The sequence below is a fragment of the Chanodichthys erythropterus genome, chromosome 7 (genome assembly GCF_024489055.1).
Source record: "Chanodichthys erythropterus isolate Z2021 chromosome 7, ASM2448905v1, whole genome shotgun sequence".
In the NCBI taxonomy this organism is placed as follows: domain Eukaryota; kingdom Metazoa; phylum Chordata; class Actinopteri; order Cypriniformes; family Xenocyprididae; genus Chanodichthys; species Chanodichthys erythropterus.
The window spans coordinates 13,332,428-13,355,780 of record NC_090227.1 but is presented as its reverse complement, the minus strand read 5'-3'; positions in this window follow the sequence as shown (position 1 = coordinate 13,355,780).

Genomic DNA, 23,353 nt, shown 5'->3' with positions numbered 1-23,353 from the left:
CAATCTCTATAAAAAAAATAAAATAAAATAAAAAAACTCAGCAAAGTCAATTGAAAAATAAAAAAATATTATAAGTATTTAAAGTTTTCTGAAGGTTCCAAAACAAAATCACTTAGCAACCATACCTTAAATTCCCTGTTAATAACACCTAATTTGGTGCACACACCTTGTCAAAACAAAATATCTACAAGAAAATAAGAAAAATATAGATTCAACTTTTTTTCAATATTTTACTTCAGAATTTTGAAGTACTGTAATTCTGTTTATATGTGTATATCAGGAATATGTGCTTTCTGAGGAGTTTTTGTGTGCATGCTTCGGATCTGTCAGTCAGCGCGAGTAAGATCGATTTGTTTACATCAGCATGAGTTTGAAAATCACATTTCATTTGTTCAGACTCTTGCCATCCAAAACTTGCTATGAATATTCACAAAGTTAGAATGCTGCGCTATAAAACGATACCAAACTTTTGTTAAAGGGATACTCCACCGTTTTTTCATATTAATTATGTTATTCCCTTAACTAAGACGAGTTGATACATACCTCTCTCGTCTCAGTGCGTGCACTAAATCGCTCTGTCTTGCGGCGAAACTTTGTTAGCACTTAGCTTAGCCCAGTTCATTCAATAGGGGCCAAGCAGAGAAGCTACCAAACACCTCCACGTTTTCCCTATTTAAATACAGTTACTTGAGTAGTGTAACTCGACCTAGGACGGTGACACAAAACAAAACGTTGCGCTTTTCTAAGCGTGTAAAATGAATAACTATATTGTATGGCGGAATACCATAGCAAGTGCTCGGGAGCACTTTGACTTGGCGCAGTAATATCTTCACTCGTGAAAAGTCCTCTCACCGGCCCCCGCGAGACGAGAGAGGTATGTATCAACTCGTCTTAGTAAAGGGAATAACATAGTTTAATATGAAAAAACGGTGGAGTATCCCTTTAAGGGGAAGTGCGAGCGGTGAAATGAGCAGAGAAAAACAATATTGTGGCGACCAGGGCCGGTGGCGTGAGAGTTAATGAGCCTCACCTGGGAGGCACACCGGCCTTGTGTCTCTCACGGAGGAGCTCCGGGAGCATAAAAGAAGGTGCAACGACAGTGAAGGATTAGAGAGGACCAGGCCTGGACTTTATTTTATGTTTTATTATGTTTGTGTGGCCAGCAGACGTCCGCAAGGGTCTGCCGGCATTACTTTCATTTTGTTATTTGTTTATTTTGAATTAAATTTTTGTTGAATGTTCGCCGGTTCCCGCTTCCTTCTTCCCATATTTACGAACTGTGTTACATTGGGGCCGAAACCCCGGAGGAAGGAGGGACATGCTGTCAGAGAGCCCTTGCTGCTGAGGGGGATCGCGGTGCTGCGGAGTTCGGGCAGCGTGGGAGTGAAGACCGCGAGAGGCTGCCCGAGGCGGTGATACTGGAGCCTTGTGAAAGGTGGGACGGAGACCCGGATGCCGTGTTCCTGGGACGAGGTGGGGTGGCTGCCGTCCATGAGGGAGCGGAGGAGTCGCCACCGTCCGCCGTGGGCCGGAGCCTGCTGCCATCCGCCATGAAGGGGAGGAGCAGGGGACGGGGGACTCTCTGCCGGCTGCCCTCAGCCGGAGGAGCCATCGCCGGCCGCCAGTTAATGAGCCCTACCTGGGACGTGCACCGGCCTTGAGTCTCTAAGTTTTGTTGAATGTTCGCTGGTTCCCGCCTCCTTCTTCCCGTATTTTAAGCTAATTTTAGATGTCCAATTGCTATTTGAAGCATTTACATTGCTAAAAGAGGGCTTAATGAACTCATTTTTGTGAAAACCTCAAATTTGACCAAAATCAATATTTTTGACTTGTTTTGCCTATAGCGTGTTATTTGCCCATGCATATTCTGACTCATTTTGCCAGCACGGGTCACATATGTTGTTTTACCTGCTCTGGTTTGTGAAGTGTCATTTGAATTGATAAGAAAAAAAAGAAAGTAAAGAAAAAGAAGCAGGATGTTATAGGGATCATGTAAATTGATAAGGACATTTATTAGATTCCTTTGGGATTGTTTAATTTATCAGTACTGATATTTGTCTGGATAATATACCAGACTGGCACCCCTTTTGGTTAAATCATTAAATCATCACAACATATTAAATCATCACAACAGATAATGGGAATTTTTGATTAGGCATTAATTGCATTCATATTCAGTGTTCCTTAAAATGATTACAAATACATTAAGCATACACACACACACACACATGTTGGCATAGGTTATTTACAGAAACTCGCCATAGGCATAATGGTTGTTATACAGTATAAACTGTATATTCTATCCCCTTAAGGTGGGCGTACACGGTGCGAATTCGGATGGTCGTAAGATAGTATGGCCACGCACACGTCACGAGTGAGTTTATCTGAAAATCGTACGGACGAGGTGATATACGACACGATTTTACGACCTGCCGATTTCCGAAGCAATCGCACGAAGTTCCGCGCCAAAAAAAAAAAAAACATGGAGTCAGAGAAAAAGATTGCTTTTTTTGTGGCAGCAATGGCTTGCGAAGGAATAAAAAAAGAAAAGAAAAAGAAGGGCATGGCAAAGAGTTTGGCTGAAGAGCAGAGAAAAACATGGACTTTCTGGTCTCCAAAAACAGCTTGAGGTAAGTCTATCTGTGTGCGCATGCTTTGATGTGGTCATGGAAGATATGGGAAAGTATATAAAGATTGCATTAGGAGCAGCAGTGCCAAAGAGAGACTGTCAGTGACATTAAGGTTTCTGGCCACAGGTAAGTCATATATAATATACATAATATATATTTATATATTTAAGAGAGAGTGAAAGAAATGTGCTGTATAAATGAATTAGCATTGAATCGCCCATTTAAAGACAAATGTTCTCTACTCATGTTTATTTATTGTAGGCCAGTCTTTTAAGTCACTTGGCTTTCAGTTTCGCATGGGAAGCACAACCATTGGCAAAATTGTGGAAGAAACTTGTGAAGCCTTACACCACACTTTGAAGGAGGATTATTTGAAGGTTTGCAATCATATGCAAAAAAGAAAATTTATAATATTCATAAGTATTGCCAGATTATTTTGACTATTTTGACAAATGAAAGAGCACTTCAATTTTATATATATATATATATATATATATATATATATATATATATATATATATATATATATATATAATATTTCCTATTACACTGTATGGAACCTTTCCCTTAAAATAAGTGTAACAGTCTACAACCGTAGTTAACATTTTAAGTTAACATGAACTAACAATAAAAAACACTTTAACATAACATACATTAAGTTTTGTTGATATTAGTTTTAAGATTTACCGTGACATTAAAATCCAGAGTTGTATTTGTCAACATTTATGCACTATGATCTAACACACACCAAAAAAATTATAATTTCATTTTTAGTAACGTTAAGAAATGTTAACAAACGCTTTAAAAAAGGTTCACTGTTAGTTCATGTTAGCCAATGCATTATCTAATGTTAACAAAACATTATATTAAGCATTGTCATTTACACTAATGTTACATTTCGCAGGATGTGCTTCTAGGGGATCATACTGATTTTTAAGTAGCATCTCAATTGAGCTGTGCATTCTTAATGTGGTATTGTCATGTTAACAGACACCAACTTCTGAAGAACAGTGGTGGAAAATTGCTGAACAGTTTGACATGAAGTGGCAATTTCCTCATTGCCTTGGGTCAATCGATGGAAAACATCTTCATTCAACCCCAAACCAATAGCGGCAGCACATTCTACAACTACAAGTCCAGGTTCAAGGGGAGTTCAAGGCAGAGTTTCAGACGCAGGTTTATTTGCACAGTCTGATTTGCGAGCTGCCTTGGATGACAGAAAATTAAACCTTCCTCCTGCTGAGGCTCTACCAAACACCAACATCATCATGCCATATTGTTTTGTGGGAGATGAAGCTTACCCACTGAGAAATGACCTGCTGAAGCCTTACCCTCACAGACGACTACAGCCTGAACAACGCATTTTCAACTATAGGCTATCCCGTGCAAGACGTGTTGTGGAAAATGCTTTCGGAATTCTAGCAAACCGCCTCAGGGTGTTCCGCACAACCATCTGCCTTAATCCTGACAAAGCAGTTACAGTCACTTTGGCTGCACTGTGCCTTCACAATTTCTTACGTCACAAGCAATCAGATGCCTACCTTCCACCTGGATACACTGACTGGGAGGATGAGAACCATCAGCTCCACAATGGGGCATGGAGACAAGAGAGAACCCTGCAGTCAGTTAACATGGGAGGAGGGAAAAATGGAATGTGGATGCTGCGGATGGTGGATTAGGAATGTATGTAGGATGGACAGAAAAGTAACTTCCAGACATGGGGAAGCCTGGATGAGTTTGCATAGGATGCACAGAAATTTCACTTTCTTGAGCATCATAAATCTGAGACATTATAGCTCTTTTTAATCTCAGTACTAGGGCAGGGTTTTTAATTCGCCCAAGTTCCTCCCCAACCTGTTTCCCAAATGAATACTCCCCTTTTTCCTCTCTATTAGAAATTTGGTCTGCAACCTTATTGAGTATTGCAAGTTTTTGTTGCTCGATGTTGTCATTTTTCTGAAGCCAGTACTTGGCTCGACGTGTGTCACAAGAACTCTGCTCTAAGCCAGGTGACAGATCAGTGTCATTTTCCATATCACTGTCTGCTCCTCCTTGAGCACTAGTGTCATCTTCAAGCTGTAAAATGCAACAATTAAAATGTAAACCAGGAAAATGACAACTGCCTTCCCATTTCACACTGTCCACCTGTTACCCTCATCTATATATCTTTATCCCTTGCCATTTTTTTTTTTTTTTGCCTCCCATTTTTCTCTCTCCCTAGTAAATCTACTTATTTCCAAACTACTTTGACTTGCTCTCTGCAAGACAAAGGGCTTCAGGAACTGCAAGTGTTGTAATATCCACTTCTGCCTTGGTGTTGGCTGTTTAAAGCCACTACCACTTGCTTTTTCCTTTTATAAGTTTTCCAAATTGTGTCCTGAGCGTGGCCATTCTTGATCTTAAATTCAGAAGCAGCCTCCATGGTCGCATCATGGCAGACATGAAACTCAGGGGTTGAAACAGAGTGTGTAGCAGGCTGGTGAGATGAAATAGACGTTGACTGAATCAGACCTTGCTTGAGAGCTTGAGAGCAGACTTGGAAGCAGACTCATGGACTGAATCAGGCTTTGAAGCAGATTTTGATCTGGAGCAGACTTTGAAGCAGGCTCTTGGGCTGATGCAGTTGTTATTGGGACCACCTCTTGAGACCCCTTGACTTGGGACAGTTACCGGAATACCAGCAGCAAGCACCAACATAAGCGGTGCATCTTCCAGACTTGACACCAGTGCACCTAAGAACTGCCTTAGAGGCTTTGTAAGCAACGTTCATGAAGACTGGGAACCCTGGCATGACATCCATGATGGCTGAAGACTCTAGCATAACACTCTTAATGGCTGGAGACTCTGGCGTGCTGATCATCTTGGCTAAAGGCTCTGGCATGGTAACCATCTTGGCCGATGATGCTGGTGTGGCAGCCATCTTGACTGATTACTCTGGCGTGGCAGCCATCTTGGCTGAGGGCTTAGGTGTGACAGCCATCTTGGCTGAGGACACAATCGGAGAGGCCATCTTATCTGAAGACACAGGCAGAGTGGCCATCTTGTGAAGAGGCTCTTGAGCGGCAGCCATGTTGTGAAGAAACACAGGCTTGGCAGGCATGACATGAACAAGCTCTGGCTTAGCAGTCATGACGTGAACAGGCCCTGGCGTGGCAGCCATGACGTGAACAGTCTCTGGCTTGGCAGGCATGACGTGAACAGGCCCTGGTGTGGCATGTATGAGGTGAACAGGCCCTGGTGTGGCAGGCATGATGTTCTCGGGGGTAGCAGGTACTGCAGGATTGCGGGGTTCCTCATCCACATATCCTACAGTAAATGAGGAACCGTTAAAAAAGTATTTCGTATTTTTTTTGGGGAAAAAAAAGCTTACAGACTTAAGCCTTGTCTGTGAAACCGGCATGGTTGGGGAGTAACAAAATACATGTAACAGCGTTACGTATTTAAAATACAAAATTTGAGTAACTGTATTTCGTTACAGTTACATTTTAAATAGATGGTAATCAAATTACAGTTACTTTCAAAAAGCATTTTAGATTACCAAAAGGATTACTTTGAATTTTTATGTCATTTATTTCATTTAATAGACTATTAACGTAATTGCTGTTTGAGTATTTTTAACCAACGAGCCAATGTTGATGATTCTCCGACTCTGTCTGTTAAAAAAAAAAAAAAAAAAACGAGTGCGCAGCCTGTTCAGCAACCTGCAGAGTGCAGACATGAGATCGCACGCAAGAATGGATGGGAAAACAGGGCATAACGCATTTCTCTAGTGGAAATTCAAAGACAGTTTTACTTATAAACATGAAAAAGGACGTACAGTAATAACAGTAAAACTTCCATCGGCTTCAAAGGATTCAACATCTAATCTGAAAAAAAAAAACAAAAAAAAAAACATCTTGAGGTAGGCCTAAGCTGTTCTTGGTCTTTGAAAATGTTATTTTCCCATTTACTCGTACGTTGAGCTTTATATGGTTATCATTAGCCTACGTTTAATATTTAAGAATTTATCAGGTCTTTGAAAAATAACACAATCCTCATAGAATTAACATCCACATGCGTTAAATAATGTTTTATAAAGCCAATTTCTTGGTGTACTTTACAGACAAACTTTAAATCTTAATAACTAATTCCAAATGTTTAGGTAGGCTATATGCCGCGTACTCGAGTTCATGATCAAAAATAGAGATGCAGTAGTCCACTGGTCATTAATCCAAAGGTTTTTTAGTTTTATTTTGGTCTATCTTTATTCCGGGCTTGCAAACAAACTGCTTTGTAATAATTTCCCAAAATTTCAGGAAATATTTACTAAGCCTGTCAACAGGACGTTAACACAGGCACACGCTGAATATGGACACAAAGAGGAGAACAGACACGCCAGCAGAAAAAATACTGCACCATGCACAAGCTCACTGTTCGCCAAATATAGGAAGAATAATATAAATATTGAACTGGGGTTGATATGAATGTATCTCTGAAGGGAATTGTCTTAAGAAAAGTTTTGGTGGCTTTTCCTCTTATCTCCAGTGCAGCGCTACATTGTGTATAGCTGTAACCATGGAAACGCTATATCACTGCTGTTCCATAAGCGCCACCTACTGTCAGAGAGTGAATTTACATTTCATTCATTCTGTCTGCTGATTGTGTTTTGTTATGTAGCATAATTTCACAAAGCTAAAGTCAGACCATGCTGTTTTTGCTGTTAATCTTGAAATTATACCATCATTTAAATGAAAAACTGATCATGCTCATGTTCATAACATCTTTGTTGGGACTGTGATAAAAATCCAGTGTTTGCCTCTAATATCAAAGAGCTACACATATTTTTTGAACAAATAAACAACAAATAAATTTGCAACCAGTATCAGAATCAGCCAATTTGCTTCTATTGGCCATGAAAAATCAAAATAGGTGCATCACTAATAATAATTAAAAAAAAAAAAAAAAAAAAAAAAAAAGGATTATTTAAAAAAATCTCATATTTTTTTTCTTTGCTGTTTGTTGTTTATATGGTTAATATTAATGCAGCTATCAGTGCAATAAGGTTAGATATTAGTACAAACATATTTATACTAGTTCTCACAAAGTGATCATGTTTTTTCCAAACCTGTAAAATGTGGTGGTGGAGAGATGCAAAAAACTGTAGGCGAGTCAACTTTGAATATAGGCCTTCTCTCGAGATTATTGGGTAGATCATTTCACTTCATTTTCCTTATAAACATTCTAAATGTTACAAACTTTAATAAAACAATTTAAACCACTGTGTCATCTCGACTCTATACGCCTATAACACAACCTATATTATAAACAATATTTTATTTATTTAATATTTTGTAATCCCTCTGATGCACATCTTTACAAATATAAAAATATAATTTAGGAATGATATATCAATAGCAATTATATATGGATGTGATGTTAAAAGAAACAAATATTTTCTTAATTTGTTTATCAAGATATTGAAATTCTTTACCAACCTTCTTTATGTCTAATAAATTGCAGATATACATTTTGTAACTGATGTTAAAAATAGAATATAGTGGAAAACCAACCACCTCTACCTGGTGGTTAGATGTCATTTTTAATTACAGGTTGTAAACTTAAAACTGAACATCAAGTTAATATTTTAATATATTAGTATTTCAAAGTATTACAAAGTATTTAGATTAAGTTACTAAACTTGAGTAATGTAACAAAATACATTACAGATTACCTTTTAAAGCATGTATTTTGTAATCTGTAGTGAAATACATTCTAAAAGTAACCTTCCCAACCCTGGAAACCGGGGAATAATTACATAAATTAGTCTTAATATAAAAAAATGAATAAACATTTAAAAATTCATCCCATCCAGGTAACAGCTGCAGAATTGGCTAAAAGGTGATTACTGGTTCCAGACAGAATGACCTTTTAAGGCACACAGACATAGTTCTTTAGAAATAAAATAATCAGTTTCTTGATTCCACACACTCAAACTGTCCATCATGGTAAATCAGTTCTTTCAATTTTCTGGGATGAAAAGTTCTAACATTACCAGTAAATTAGAGCTTTGATGCTCTCTGTGAACAAAGCATGATTACTGGCATTAATAGCTACATGGTCTCTATGCCCTAATGCATGAAGTCTGCATTGGTCCAATCATAATGTTCTGAAATCATAAAAATCATTACATTCTATACACTAGACCAAGAGTGCCCAATCCTGGGTAGCATTTCCCAAAAACATTGTAAGCCTAAGATGAAACCAATGGAGCTACGATCAACTTAAGCTTATGATGCTTTTGGGAAACGCTACCCTGGTCCTGGAGATCTAACTACTTGAAAAGTTCAGATCCAAACCTGATCAAACACACCTGTCTGTAATTATCAAGTGCTACTGAAGATCTTAATTAGCTGGTTTAATTGTGTTCGGTCAGGGTTGGAGCTGAACTTTGCAGGAAGGTAGATCTCCAGGAACAGGATTGTTCCTGGAGATCAGGAACAGGATGTCTGCACTAGGCAGACATCTTTGACCATTGCACCTTTTCAGCATTTCATGCATTAGCTCCACCTTTTTAAAAATGTTTCTCCAGACCTTGCCTTTTCCATTCATCAGCGATGTGGCTATGCAGTTACTGTTCTAATTTGCAGTGTCAGTGTCATTGATTGGACAAATGCAGCATGCAGTGTTGACATAAAATGTGTGTTTGACTTTGGCTGATCTTACTAATCTGTGGGACTTGCTGCTTGCAGTCAAGGGAGGAGCTGAAATAATTATTATTATTATTATTATTATTATTATTACTATTTTATTATTATTATTAATCTAAATGCAGGTTTCAATGAAATGTCAAAGCTTCAGCAACTGACTTAAGATTTTAAGCAATCTTTACACAGCTGTTTTTATACAACCATAGAAGACAAATAAATTACAACTCTTTTGAAATTAGATTTAAATTCAATGTTCAAGTTCAATGAAAATGTGTGGAGTTCTTTTTGTTTTAATTTAGGGTGACACCATAAAACAATTATCCTATCCCATATAACACTGAATAGACATTTGTAACTTTTGGAATAATGTACTGCTATGTTGTACAAGGTTAGAATAGATGAGATGGCAAGCTAAAACAGAAACAAGACAAGAACTGAGAGCCGCAAGAAACACAGAGAACAGGAACACAAACCATCCACATACAATGACTGACAAAGAACAAAGGAAAATGGCTATATATATACACAAGGGCTAATAGATTAACAAGACACTGGGAACAATTAGGACTAATCAACAGGGAAAACTACAATGGATTACTAAAGATGGCACAAGGGACAGGAAACAGGAAGTATAGCAAAAATCCAAACAAAGTTATATTGATTATGTCAGGCTTATTTACTATTTCATTCCTGAAACATGCTATATACGTTTTAATGGCTGCACTTTTATCACATTTTAGATATGCAAAGGTGCCTGTTGTGATATGCACTTAATGTTTCTATGCACTAGATGGCGCCCTAGTTCACTCCGCTGTATGTTGTGTTTGAGTAACAAAAGAAGTCTTGAGTTCCTAGTAAACAAAGTGAGTTGACATGGCAATCGTCTCAGCGTATGATTCATGTTATATAAAAAGGGATAAATATAACATATTGGCGACGAGGACTATATTGAACTCATAATTTAATGCGACGGTGGAGATCTGGCTACTGAATATAGCTGATCTGACGAACGTAGTGAACTCTTGGAACAACAACCCTGGCTGTGTTTATCGGTCATATGGATGCCTTTGATGAGTCCGCCGAACAGTGGTCTACCTATGTAGAAAGGTTTGAACAATTTGTTTCTGCAAATGACATTGCAAATGAGAAACGAGTTGCGGTGTTGCTGAGTGTAATGGGTTCATCTACATACGGACTGCTGCAAAGCTTAATTGCTCCGGATAGACCTGGTGCGAAGACATACAACGACATTGTGACTGTTTTAAAAGAGCACTTCTCTCCGAAACCGATTGTAATTGCTGAGACATTGCAACAGGAGACAGAAACAGTAGCACAGTATGTCGCAGTTTTGAAAAAGCTGAGTGAACACTGCGAATTTGGGACGCATCTGCAAGATGCATTAAGAGATCGCTTTGTGTGAGTCAATGTAGAAACAGTTACCGACGGAAGCGGCTCTCACATTCCAGAAGGCAGTGGAGATTGCAGTGTCTATGGAAACGGCTGCGAGGGAATCTCAACAGTTAAGTGGCTCTTTGAAAGTGAATGCACTGTCCTTGCAAGAGAAAGAAGGATGCAAGTGCTACCTGTAGGGACTCGTTCGACAGACGTTACCAAATGGCTTTATCAGCCAGAGGCATGATTGAACAAAGCTTCATTTGGTCCAAAAGATCCATTTCCTGACAGGAAAAACCTAGCTTTTACAGGAGTGATGACGTGACTTCTTTTAACAAAGGACTCTGTCTAAAGGACTTCTTTGCTCATCAGCAATAAACTAATCAGAACCCATCACGTGGATCTGATCACATTAAATCTATTGATTCTCTCACAAAACCCTCTTGTATTATCGGACGGAACAGGAAAACACCCATCAACGGATTTAAAGACAAATCTGTCCTATCAATACCTCCCTTGTGTGGCCGTCCATCGTGACCCAGTCACCCATGACTCCGGTCAAAGTTAAACTATGCTGAAGAACTCAATCTTGAATCTCAAAAGGGACAATTGTCGATTACTTAAAGTATTAACTATATCCAGAATAACATTTGCTATGATGTGATTACTAATATGTTGGAGTCAATGCTTTATATGTTTGTAGTCCTGTATGCATCGTCTTTCTCTTATAATCATTGTTTTAATTAGGTCAGTCTAGTAATATGTGTGCAAGAAGTGTGTCGTGTTTGAGCTCTAAATGCAGAAGTTATAATTCTCTGTAATTCTGTGTGAATGAAACATTGAAATTCAGTATCAGGAAAATATTAAGAAACTTTATAAAGTTGTTAATAAAACAGGAGAATTTTCTGCAGATATCACGCGATGTGATCAATAGACAATAGACGAGGCGTGTCTAATCTCCGTAGCAACGTCTCATTGGAGGATCGCATCTGAAGGATGGAGCCAGAATTGCTCCTTTAAAACTACGCTGTCCGAACAAGTCAAGGCAGTGGAGAAATATGAAATAAGCTGGAAGTCAGAAATCGGTCAGAAGCAGCCGAAGCACCGCTACTTTGACCACGGCGGAAAAGTCGCATGGGTCATTGAGAACTGATTGACCGGGGCTGATTTTCCATCTAACAGTCGTCGATTTCAACTACGAGCCACGCCGCTGATCAACAGCCGTCACATCCAGACTCCAAAACCCTCTGTGAAATATCTGACCAAAGTCTCCCAAGAAGAGAGCCGCTCAAGCCAGACGCTCAGATCAGTGCGCTGCACCGCAACATCCTTCAAAGCTTCCGCGCAACCCACAGGGCTTTCCCGAGAAGACGTCACCTGAAAGACAGCCAATCCAGAACGGGATTCCGCTGTACACGAGTCACGGAACAACCCGACTACCTCAGCTGTCAGAGCAAACGCAGGTACAAGCAAGCTTCTCTCTCTCTTGCTGGAAACTGGTGAAACTCCTTTAAACCTAAAGAATCAAGCCAAAGCTCTGCTTTTGTGATTTTCTTCCGGTTATAAGTTAAGTTAGCACTGAACTTGGGACTTTTCATAACTCATCAACTCCGCGAATGTGTGTGCATGTGTGTATGTGTGTATGTGTGTGTGTGTTTAGTCTTAGTTTCCTGTAATCATTAGAAGTAGTCAATAAATCTTGTTTTGATTTTCACATATGCGAGTTTCTTGTATTGTGTACCAAATTACTGCCTTAAACTCAAAAGATCCTAAAAGTTACCTCTTGCTTATAATATAATAATTACAATAATAACAATAATCATAATAAAATATTGTTACTGTTGGCCACAGAATAATATTTTATCCAGAATTGGTAAAATACTCTAACCTCAATTTTCACTGGACGAATAATTGATGAAGTGTTAAATATTAATTCTGAATCATTTACAGTGAATCATTTACAGTTGATTCAATTCTTATTCCCTGTAACAATTAAATTGAGCTAATAAATAGGCTAGCCCCTACATACCGTTGTGGAAGAACTAACCACAACGAGAAAGACTGTTACTATAAAGAGCTGCAGTGCCACAACTGTGGTAGAAAAGGACACATTTCCAGTGTGTGTAGAAATAAAGGGAAGTACACTACTGAATGTAAAAAGCTGAAGTCAAAGAGGATAAAAAATGTCCAACAGAAAAAAAAAGTGCATCAAATGGATGTGAAAGACTCATCAGGTGATGATACTACAGATACAGAGCTTACACTTCACGTGATGACTAGGAAGGAGGAATTGTCACACATCTTTCTAAAGCCAAAAGTAGAGGGGGAAATTTTGGAAATGGAATTAGATACTGGAGCTGCTGTCTCTTTAAATTCAAGAGAACTTTACAATGCACGATTAGCTCATAAACCACTGTGCACAACAGACGTGATCCTGAAAACATATACTGGGGAGGTGGTGTCTCCACTAGGGGTCATAGAAGTCAAAGTGAAAATGAACAAACAAAAAGCGAAATTACCACTTTATGTTGTGGAAGGAACTGCCCCACCACTATTCGGCAGAGAGTGGCTCAAGAAAATCAAGCTGAACTGGCTTGAAATTAAGAATGTGAGAAAGGATGCACTCGAGACAGTGCTAGCAAAATACAAAAATGTATTCAGGAAAGGACTGGGCTTGCTAAAAGGTATTGAAGCCACTGTGTCACTCAAGCCACAGTCTCAGCCACGATTTTGCCAAGCGCGCAATGTTCCCTATGCCTTGAAGCCAAAGGTTGAGGCCGAAATATATCGTCTAGTGGATCTAGGGGTCATCTCCCCTGTGACATGCAGCGAATGGGCAACGCCGATCGTGCCAGTTGTAAAAAGGAATGGAGATGTGAGGATTTATGGAGATTTTAAGGTAACAGTGAATCCGGCCCTCTGTGTTGAGCGGTACCCAATTCCTTGAATAGAGGATTTATTTGCATCATTAGCAGGGGGCCAACGCTTCACCAAATTAGATCTCTCAAATGCATACCTACAAGTACCTGTGGCAGAAAGCTCACGTAAGTGCCTCACAATCACCACTTCAAAGGGGCTGTTCTGTTACAATCGTTTACCATTTGGTATTGCTTCGGCCCCTGCAATCTTTCAAAGGGTCATGGATCAGATTTTACAAGGCCTTCCCAATGTTCATTGCTATCTAGACGATATATTAGTGACTGGGTCAAATGACGAGCAACATCTCAAGAATGTAGACGCAGTCCTCGGTCGTCTGAATGAGTTTGGGCTATGTGTCCAACATGAGAAATGTGAATTCTTTAAAGATTCACTGGAGTATTTAGGGCACATCATAGATGCTCAGGGTCTTCATAAGTCACCAGAAAAGGTCAGGGCAATCGTGGATGCGCCTGCACCAAAGGACGTCAGTCAACTTCGTTCATTTTTGGGAATTATAAACTATTACAGTCGATTCATCCCAAACCTCGCATCAGTGTTAGCACCCCTTAATGCTCTTCTGTGCAAAGGAAAGCAGTGGCTGTGGTCTCATGAGTGTGAGGATGCATTCGGCAAGGCAAAAAAATTGTTGCTGTCACAGAGCGTTTTGACACATTACAATCCACATGATGCATCGCCATACGGTGTTGGAGCCATCATCTCACACATACTCCCAGACGGGCTGGAAAGGCCAATAGCCTTTGCCTCGAGAACACTGAGCAAAGCAGAGCAAAACTATGCTCAAATTGAAAGGGAGGCACTTGGAATTGTCTTTGGAGTAAGGAAATTCTACCAATATCTGTATGGGCGAAAGTTTACATTGCTCACAGACCACCGCCCGCTGACAACAATCTTCAGTCCAACAAAAGCCATTCCATCCATGGCTGCAGCTCGGATGCAGCGCTGGGCTTTGTTGTTGGCAGCCTATGATTACGATATCCAGTATAGAGACGGTGCACACCACTGTAATGCAGATGGGTTATCACGACTACCTCTGCCAACCGTATCTCAAGTAAAGCTGGATATGGTGGAGTTACTTCAAGTAAAGCATCTTGATTCCTTACCAGTGCTGTGTTCAGATGTTTGTAAAGAAACAAGATCTGACTCCACTATGTCACAAGTAATGGAGATGGTGGCAACTGGACGTTTTTCACAAGTCACAGATACAAACAATGTGCTTGCTCTGTATGTGAACAGGAAGGATGAACTGACTATGCAACAGGGTTGCCTCATGTGGGGTTGGAGAGCGGTCATCCCACCTAAGCTGAGATCCAGGGTACTGGCAGAGCTGCACACTGGACATCCGGGTGTCGTAAGGATGAAGGCAGTTGTTCGTAGTTATGTCTGGTGGCCTGGTATCGATGCTCAAATTGAACAATTGTCAAAAAAGGTGAAGTCACCTTGGCAACGCATACATGTGGACTTTGCAGGTCCATTTGAAGGACACATGTACTTAGTAGTGGTGGATGCTCAATCCAAGTGGCCCGAGGTGTTTGTGATGGAATCAACTACATCTACCAAGACCATTCAGGTACTGAAGGGACTGTTTAGTCGTTATGGACTCCCAGAAGTGCTCGTTAGTGACAACGGGCCTCAGTTCACTTCGGATGAGTTCAAGACATTTCTCAAGGCTAATGGAGTGACACATACACATTCAGCACCTTTTCACCCAGCTACAAACGGCTTGGCTGAGCGCTTGGTTCAGACATTTAAGCGCGCACTACGTTGTTCTAAGGGGTCAACTTCAATTCAACACAGGCTGGACACCTTTCTACTGGCGTACAGAAACACCCCACACGCCACCACAAAGGAATCGCCTGCCATGTTGTTTCTGCACCGCAGATTGCGATCTCGTTTAGATATGTTGAAACCCAATGTTGCCTCTGTGGTTGAAAAAGCACAAAGCAAACTGTGCCAGCAACGTCAAGTGCATGCTAAAGACAGAACATTTGCTGTGGGTGACAAAGTACTAGTTCGTGATTATCGGAGGGGAAAGAAGTGGACACCTGGTGTTGTTTCAGCAAAGACAGGCCCTGTATCATACACTGTCGATGTGGGACTTTCAGTTCACTGGAGGCGTCATGTTGATCAGATGTTGGCAAGTCTAACTGCCTGTGAAAATGGAGATGAGATTGGACCAGAGGTCAGTGATGTTCCTGAGGGGAATCTGACAGATTCTTGTGAACATCCTTTGTCAGTAGAAACATCACTTCCTAGTTTCGGTCTTGTCCAGACTGGAATGGCACAGCCTGTGGATTCATTCCCAAATGAATCAGTGGAGGTGTTACGCACTCCACACAAAGAGACTAAGAGATACCCTGAACGTACCATTAAGCCCCCAGTACGGTTTAGCCCATAAGGTTCACCTAGGTGGTATAAGTGGATTCTTTTGTTTACATTTTGACAGTCATGGTACTAAGTCCAGTTAAAAGAATAAGCACAACAGTTCATCTAATGATTATAGTGTCCAATCACAGTTGTTCTACATTTCTGGTATTACTAGAAGTATTGTATTACGCAGGTGTATAATTGTGTCATGTAATTAATATAGACATAAAAAGAAGAAGAAAAGATACACCTTTTCGTTCATGTTAGTGTATGTAACATTGTTAATGAAGCAAGTACAACAACATTATGTGGGGAGGAATATGTGATATATGCACTTAATGTTTCTATGCACTAGAGGGCGCCCTAGTTCGCTCCGCTGTATGTTGTGTTTGAGTAACAAAATAAGGCTGCGTCCGAAAACCTAGGTAGCTGTCTTGCTGCCTTGTAATCTTATAAGAGAATGACTTGTACGGCAGCATTTGTGCATGAAGCTACCTCATGAAATTGATTTCGGACAGACTTCTGAGGCAGCGTAACAGTTTAATGATCTACAGCAATATAGCGCGAGCTTTGGTGAGAACTAAACAAATATTTAATTACTACAGTAGTAATTTCTCGATAGAAATGATATCAAAATTGAAATATGTTGATCAAAATTGTACATTTATACACAAACTGAGCAGCAAACGCAACTTTCGGACGCCATCTTTATTTTTCTAGCTCAACTGTCACAGAATGGAAAGCACAGGATTGTGGGATATCAAAGGCAGCTAAGGATACATCTATGCTTCCTTCAAAAATCGATCTGAGGAAGGTATCTCATGAGCGAGGAAGTGAAGCTAACATTGGATTCGGACATGCCTTGATGCCTTACTACCTTGAAATGTGTCCTCAGAAGGCAGCATTTTACAGTTTTCGGACGCAGCCGAAGTCTTGAGTTCCCAGTAAACAAAGTGAGTTGACACGGCAATTGTCTCAGCGTATGATTCATGTTATCTAAAAAGGGATAAATATAACACCTGTGAAGAGGACATAATCTAAATGTAATTTCACATGTTAAGCGTCAATCAAATGTACATGAATTGGTAACACTTTACAATAACAGTACATGAATAACCATGAACTAATACCTGAGTTAATAGTTACTTCAACATGAACTCATGATTAGTTAAGATATGAACTAATGAAGAGTGATCCTTAACTACGACAGGAGTCATAGGGATTCATGCATGAAAACAGCAGCCTTAACTACGTGTTAATACCTGTTTGTTAATTAATGCATTAATTAACATTTAGGGTAAACTAAATCAAACAGTCTCTATAAGAAGGAATAATACATATTTGGACTTTGAAATAAATTTAAACAATTTATTCTTGTCAGAATTTAAACTATTGACATCCGCAGCTTCATTATAAACATTCCTGAAAGGCACAGGATTAGTTTGCCATTATTTTCACTTATCCTCCTTATCAAACATATAAAATACTAAATACACTATTTATCTTAAAAGGTCTTAATCTGTTTTGTGATATTCTTTCCTATCAAACTAAACTACTGTGACTTACATCAGTTCCTGAGGAATCGGTTCCCAAAAAAATAACCAAACAGGAAACATGAACTAAGGTCAGGGAGCGTTTGCTGGGATCAGATTCAGAAGTTCTCTCTCCATCCAGACGCAGGCCGTGATCATACTGTACCTCTATTCTCTGACTTTTTGAAAAGTCACACAACATCACTTAACTGGGCTGAATACTTATATAGTTGTGTTAGTACAAGTGTATTTGATAGTAAGTTAATGATAATAATGAGCTGAATTTGGTAAGTTGTTAACAGTGAATTAATTATGATTGTGCCCCCTCAAGTAAAGTCATGACATTAGTATACATTAACAAACCATTAGTTGATGTTAGTATATGGTTAGTTAATAATGAGTTAATTATGATTGTGCCCCCTCAAGTAAAGTCATGACATAAGTATACATTAACAAACCATTAGTTGATGTTAGTATATGGTTAGTTAATAATGAGTTAATTATGATTGTGCCCCCTCAAGTAAAGTCATGACATGATGCACATATCACACATCATTAACTAATATATGAATTAACACTATAGAGTGCCATCCTTATTCCTTTACACCCCGGTACGAAAAAACTAAAAAAAAAAGGTATTTGTATTTTATTTTTTATTTATATAATTAAACATATATGGACTTGAAAGCAAGCCATAAACATACCTGTAAAGACACACATAAGGCACATTTACATGTAAAATAGCGCGTCCACAAGCTAATGCTAATCAAAGCATATACATTTAAACGACAAAAATACAAATGCAGTTAATAACTGCACATAACCTCCTGAAAACCCCAATAAAACATACATGTAAATATGTCTTTAATTGTTAATTCGGCTTACCAAAGCAGTCAACATTTATTAGTTTAAAATGCCAGCAACACAACAAACGCGACAAGAGAACACCTAGCGTGCGCCACTAATGAGTGTCCCGCCAGAAACAAACCCTACATACTTTAGTTCCGGGAATAAACTAGGCCTATGACTATTTAGCTATGACTAAATGTAAATGAACTATAAAATCAGAAAACAGTTTAGATCAAATTAAATTTATTAGTGGTAGTTAGTCTATTTTCCACATTTGATTAGACAGATCTATGTAATTAATGGCTAAATAATCATGTGCCATTGCAATTATTTGTCACAAAGCTGCAGATGGCAGATTATGATATTACAGTGTAAATTATGACAGTATTAAATCGCATTTAATTCAAATTCAGAGTACTTCTTGTTTACTCTTATGGAGGCTGATTTATTTAGTTTACCCCTAAATGTTAATTAATGCATTAATTAACAAACATGTATTAATGCATAGTTAAGGCTGCTGTTTTCATGCATGAATCCCTATGACTCCTGTCGTAGTTAAGGATCACTCTTCATTAGTTCATATCTTAACTAATCATGAGTTCATGTTGAAGTAACTATTAATTTAGGTATTAGTTCATGGTTATTCATGTACTGTTATTGTAAAGTGTTACCCATGAATTGACCTGCTGATTGTCTCTTATTGGGGTTACCTTGAAATTAGTGGTTATAAGGATCAGTATAATTGCACAGGTGGTCTTAGATGACACTGTCCCAATGCTGTGCATTCCAATATTTGGACACTTTCATTGTTTTTAATTCAGTGTATGAAATCCTTTGAGGGCTCTTCTGTCTCTCTTCACACTACTGTGGCTGCCCTGCACTGCTTCATACATATGGCGGCACACCTGCTCACCAGACCTGCTTGTTTACAGGCAATGTCCAAGTATCCCATATGTAAATTCTAAATAATTAGTTTCCTAATCCTTTCATTAAAAGTGGCCATACATTGCTGCCCCACAGATAAGTGTGTAATCCTTGGGTGAAATGGCTAATCTCTTCATATTATAAAATTAATCAAATGTGAGATTGCTTGATCAGGTTACATGGAGAAGGCTGTTCAGGGCAATTATGAAAGCAATTTACAGTCTTTTTAGCAGCATTGAAGTTAAGAACAATTATATAAATAAAGCAAAAAGTCATGAAAGGCCCTGCAGTAGAGTTATTTACCAGGTGTTTAAAAAGTTTTTGTAAGCCTCTCACACCTTGCAACTGTCCGTCATATATTTATTTGCCAAACCACGGTAATTTCAACTAAATATTAACTAAACACTGGATTTTCAAAAGTATGTGATGTTTTCCAGCTCCATTGTTGCAGTAAACTTGCACAACATTCTTGAATGAATAATTTATTACATGGATGCTGTTATTGTAGAGACATCAACTTTACATTTTCACACCCCTAAACATAATGCAGAGCGAAACGAACTGTGATTGGTTGCACTACATGTCAAACAGAAGTCAAGAGGACTGGGTCATCAGTAAGGTTCATACTGAATTTGGTCCTCTGAATTTGGCTGAAGACTTCCGGCAACAAGAGCGACAGTGACCATTGGTGAGAGAATGTAGGTGAGTCTTCAGCCCTCCGCTGAAAATGAATGGGACCATGCCATCTTTGTCGTTGCGTGTCACTGGCGGTGTGAATGGGGCTTCAGGCATGTCCTGGAGTCACGCAACAAAAGTTAAGAAATTTTAACAAATTTCACAAGCATTAACCAATAGGAGAGAAGAATGTCATGTCTCAGTTCGTTAATCTGGTTAATGATCTAAAACACTGGTCAATGCTTAAATTACAACACTTTCCAACAAGAGAATGCTACTTTTAATTCTATTAAGTCTAATTAGAATGATCATTAATTATTTTGAGTCATATTAAAATGGTATTTTTTTTTTTCTGGCAATATATATATATATATATATATATACATATATGAAGAGTTTGGTTCCAAAACGCGATAAACGCCATTTTCAAAAAAATTGAGTTTCCGCCAAAATCAGTATTGTATCTGGTCGGTATTGAAAAGTCATTTATTAATTTTGCGCAAAATGCGATATCCGTTGTGTTATTCTGTCATGTTTTCTCCCTTTCTTTCCAAAACGCGACAAACGCCAGTCTCACTTCTCTGCAGAACGCGATATATCCGCTCAACCAATCACAGCGCACCATTCCATGCACTGTAAACAGTAATGGCGGCGCTCTGAATACACCCCGCATCCTTTATCTACTTTGTACTTTGTGATCAACAAAAACAGAAAAATTAATAATTTCGATGAACATTGCTGAACCTGTGGTGCTTTCTGCGGTGGGGAAGAAACGCAAGCCATCGAAATCATTTACGTGAGGAGATTAAGAAGGCGAGGCACTCGAGTCGGGAGGAGGAAAAATGCCGGCTGTTGCTTGTTTCACGACAGCATCAAACTTCTATCACGCTCCCTAAACTGAACTGTTTATTTTAACCATGCGGTGACGCCAGATACGCCTTGATCGGTAATGACAAACAGAGACATAATTCATTTATAAGATTAACAAGATGACTCGTTGAATTCATTTTGGGAGCGACGAATGAATGTATTTTTAGTCAAATGCATGTACATACGATTAGTATTGACAAAGTTCAGAGGCTGTCATATATGTGAATTAACTTACTTTCAATATGAAAAATAACTTTTATATTGATGGATTAATTGCATTTTGAAAAAAAAAAAAAATCAAAACAAAAAAACGTGTCATGCATTTATTGCATTTTGGGGAAAAAATAATAAATTTTTATAATAAACCTTTGAAAATCAAAATCTAGATTTGAATTTTTAATGTTTTTATAACCAAAAGATGCTATGTGAAAGTTTGAAACAGAAAAGAGTGGTTTTCATTTTGCCAATTTCTTGGTAAAGAAAACACCTTTTTACTCAAATTAATCAAAATGGATTTATAGCGTTTTGGAACCAAACTCTTCATATATATATATATATATATATATATATATATATATATATATATATATATATATATATATATATATATACACTCACGCCCGAAGCTGTCTTATCTAGTTACATATTTAAAACGTATGTTTTCAAAAATTCAAGTTTTCTCTATAGGTATGTATAATTTACATTGTAGAACAATATATCAAAGTATAGTCAAGTTATGTTTACCACACGCTTTATTTTCAAAAATAAATAAATAAATAAACAAACAAACAAAAAAACTCAGGAAAATCTTGAACAAACCAGCGGCATTCTGATGTCATTTTAAGGCCAGTACAATTGGCCCAACAATGGTTTCCCATAGGGTGGGAAAGGTTCCAATTAATCTGACTCCATTTTATTATGACCTTGAATTTAGGTTAGAATGACAGTTGATTATTTGTATTATACATTTGTATAATAGTTAGCTACACATTTGATTATTCTGTTTAACTCTTTATTGAAATTACACCTGTTCATCCAGATTCCTATAATGCGTTGAGTCTTGCACCGGCCGGGAACACGATCACCTACTCACAAACTCGTCAGTCTTGGTCATTAGACAGAGGCATTTGACTGATACCTTTAGATGCCGCATCATGAAACAATCCAATGATTCATTTTCGTAATCTTCATGACTCACACATGCATGTGACACCACCATTACAGCTAGCTTGGATAATGGAAAAGCTTATACATTCAGCAGCTGAATTTTTTATTTATTTATTTTTTTACTTTGACAATTGACAAAATCAAATGTAAGTTGTGGCATTATTTTATGCTAGCGTTACATGGCTTGCCCATGCACATCCCTTTGATCCCAATAAACATTATACCCAACTATATAACTATATTATCAGAAGTTTTTTTAGATATCAACAACAACAATAACAACAACAATTCTTACAGCCTTATGTGAATTTGTTTGACAACATACATCATGAAATAATTGTACCTGGGTGATAGGTGAGTTGAAACTACAATTAGCATCAAGCTGCAATTTATGAGATTAATACTATGCTTTTACTCAAAACTTACTGTAAACCACCATTGAGTGTTTGTAATAACTTCCGGTTGTGATCTAATGTGGATTTTCAGGCTTTCGATGAGTGCACATGTGTATGCAAAGCCTACAAAATCTTAACAATTGTCAAACTTTAAAAAATAAGTTGACAGAGCCCACTGCTATGAACACTACAATGCAGATCAAAATCTTTCTAGATGCTGGCAGTGTGCAAAGCTAGAAAGGAGAGCATATCAATACAAAATACAGGGTTCGACATTAAGCCTTGTCATGTGCTTGTCCTCCCATGTCCGAGCAAAAAAGTTGCTTGTCTGGAAAAAATTTGATTTTTTTTTTTTTGGTGTAAATATAATTTATTCTGAAGCTATATTCTCAACAGTGTTCCATCAGCTTTTGCATATTTATATCTGCATATTTGTGTTTTCCCCTTATCTTGTTACATGCTTCATCTTTTATTTCAAATTTTTTACATTTGATCAATAAATTCATTAAGAAAAATAAGTGTTACAAATCAAATTAAATATTTTACACTGAAAAATTATAACTGCATTAAATAATGTTATGATGTTCTTTAAATATTTTTTAATATACAAATAAGAAATGTTGGGAAAAGTAGGTGGTGAATGACTGTCCTAGTCATTCATTCAAACGATTAGTTCAAATGGCTGATTCATTCAAGAATGAGGCAGGTGTTTTGGAATGGGCCATTGAATCTTTGACTCAAACGATTCATTCAAAATGCTGAATCATTCAGTAATAAAACGCAGCTGAGTGTCATTGTGAGAGATCCGCTATGGTTCTGCTGTGCTCTTTATTTGGAACTATTTTCACTGCTGAAATACAACAAAAGTAATGTCAGTAATGCTTCTAAAATGTAAGTAACTTTATTAACTTGTACTGAATTTACTTAAT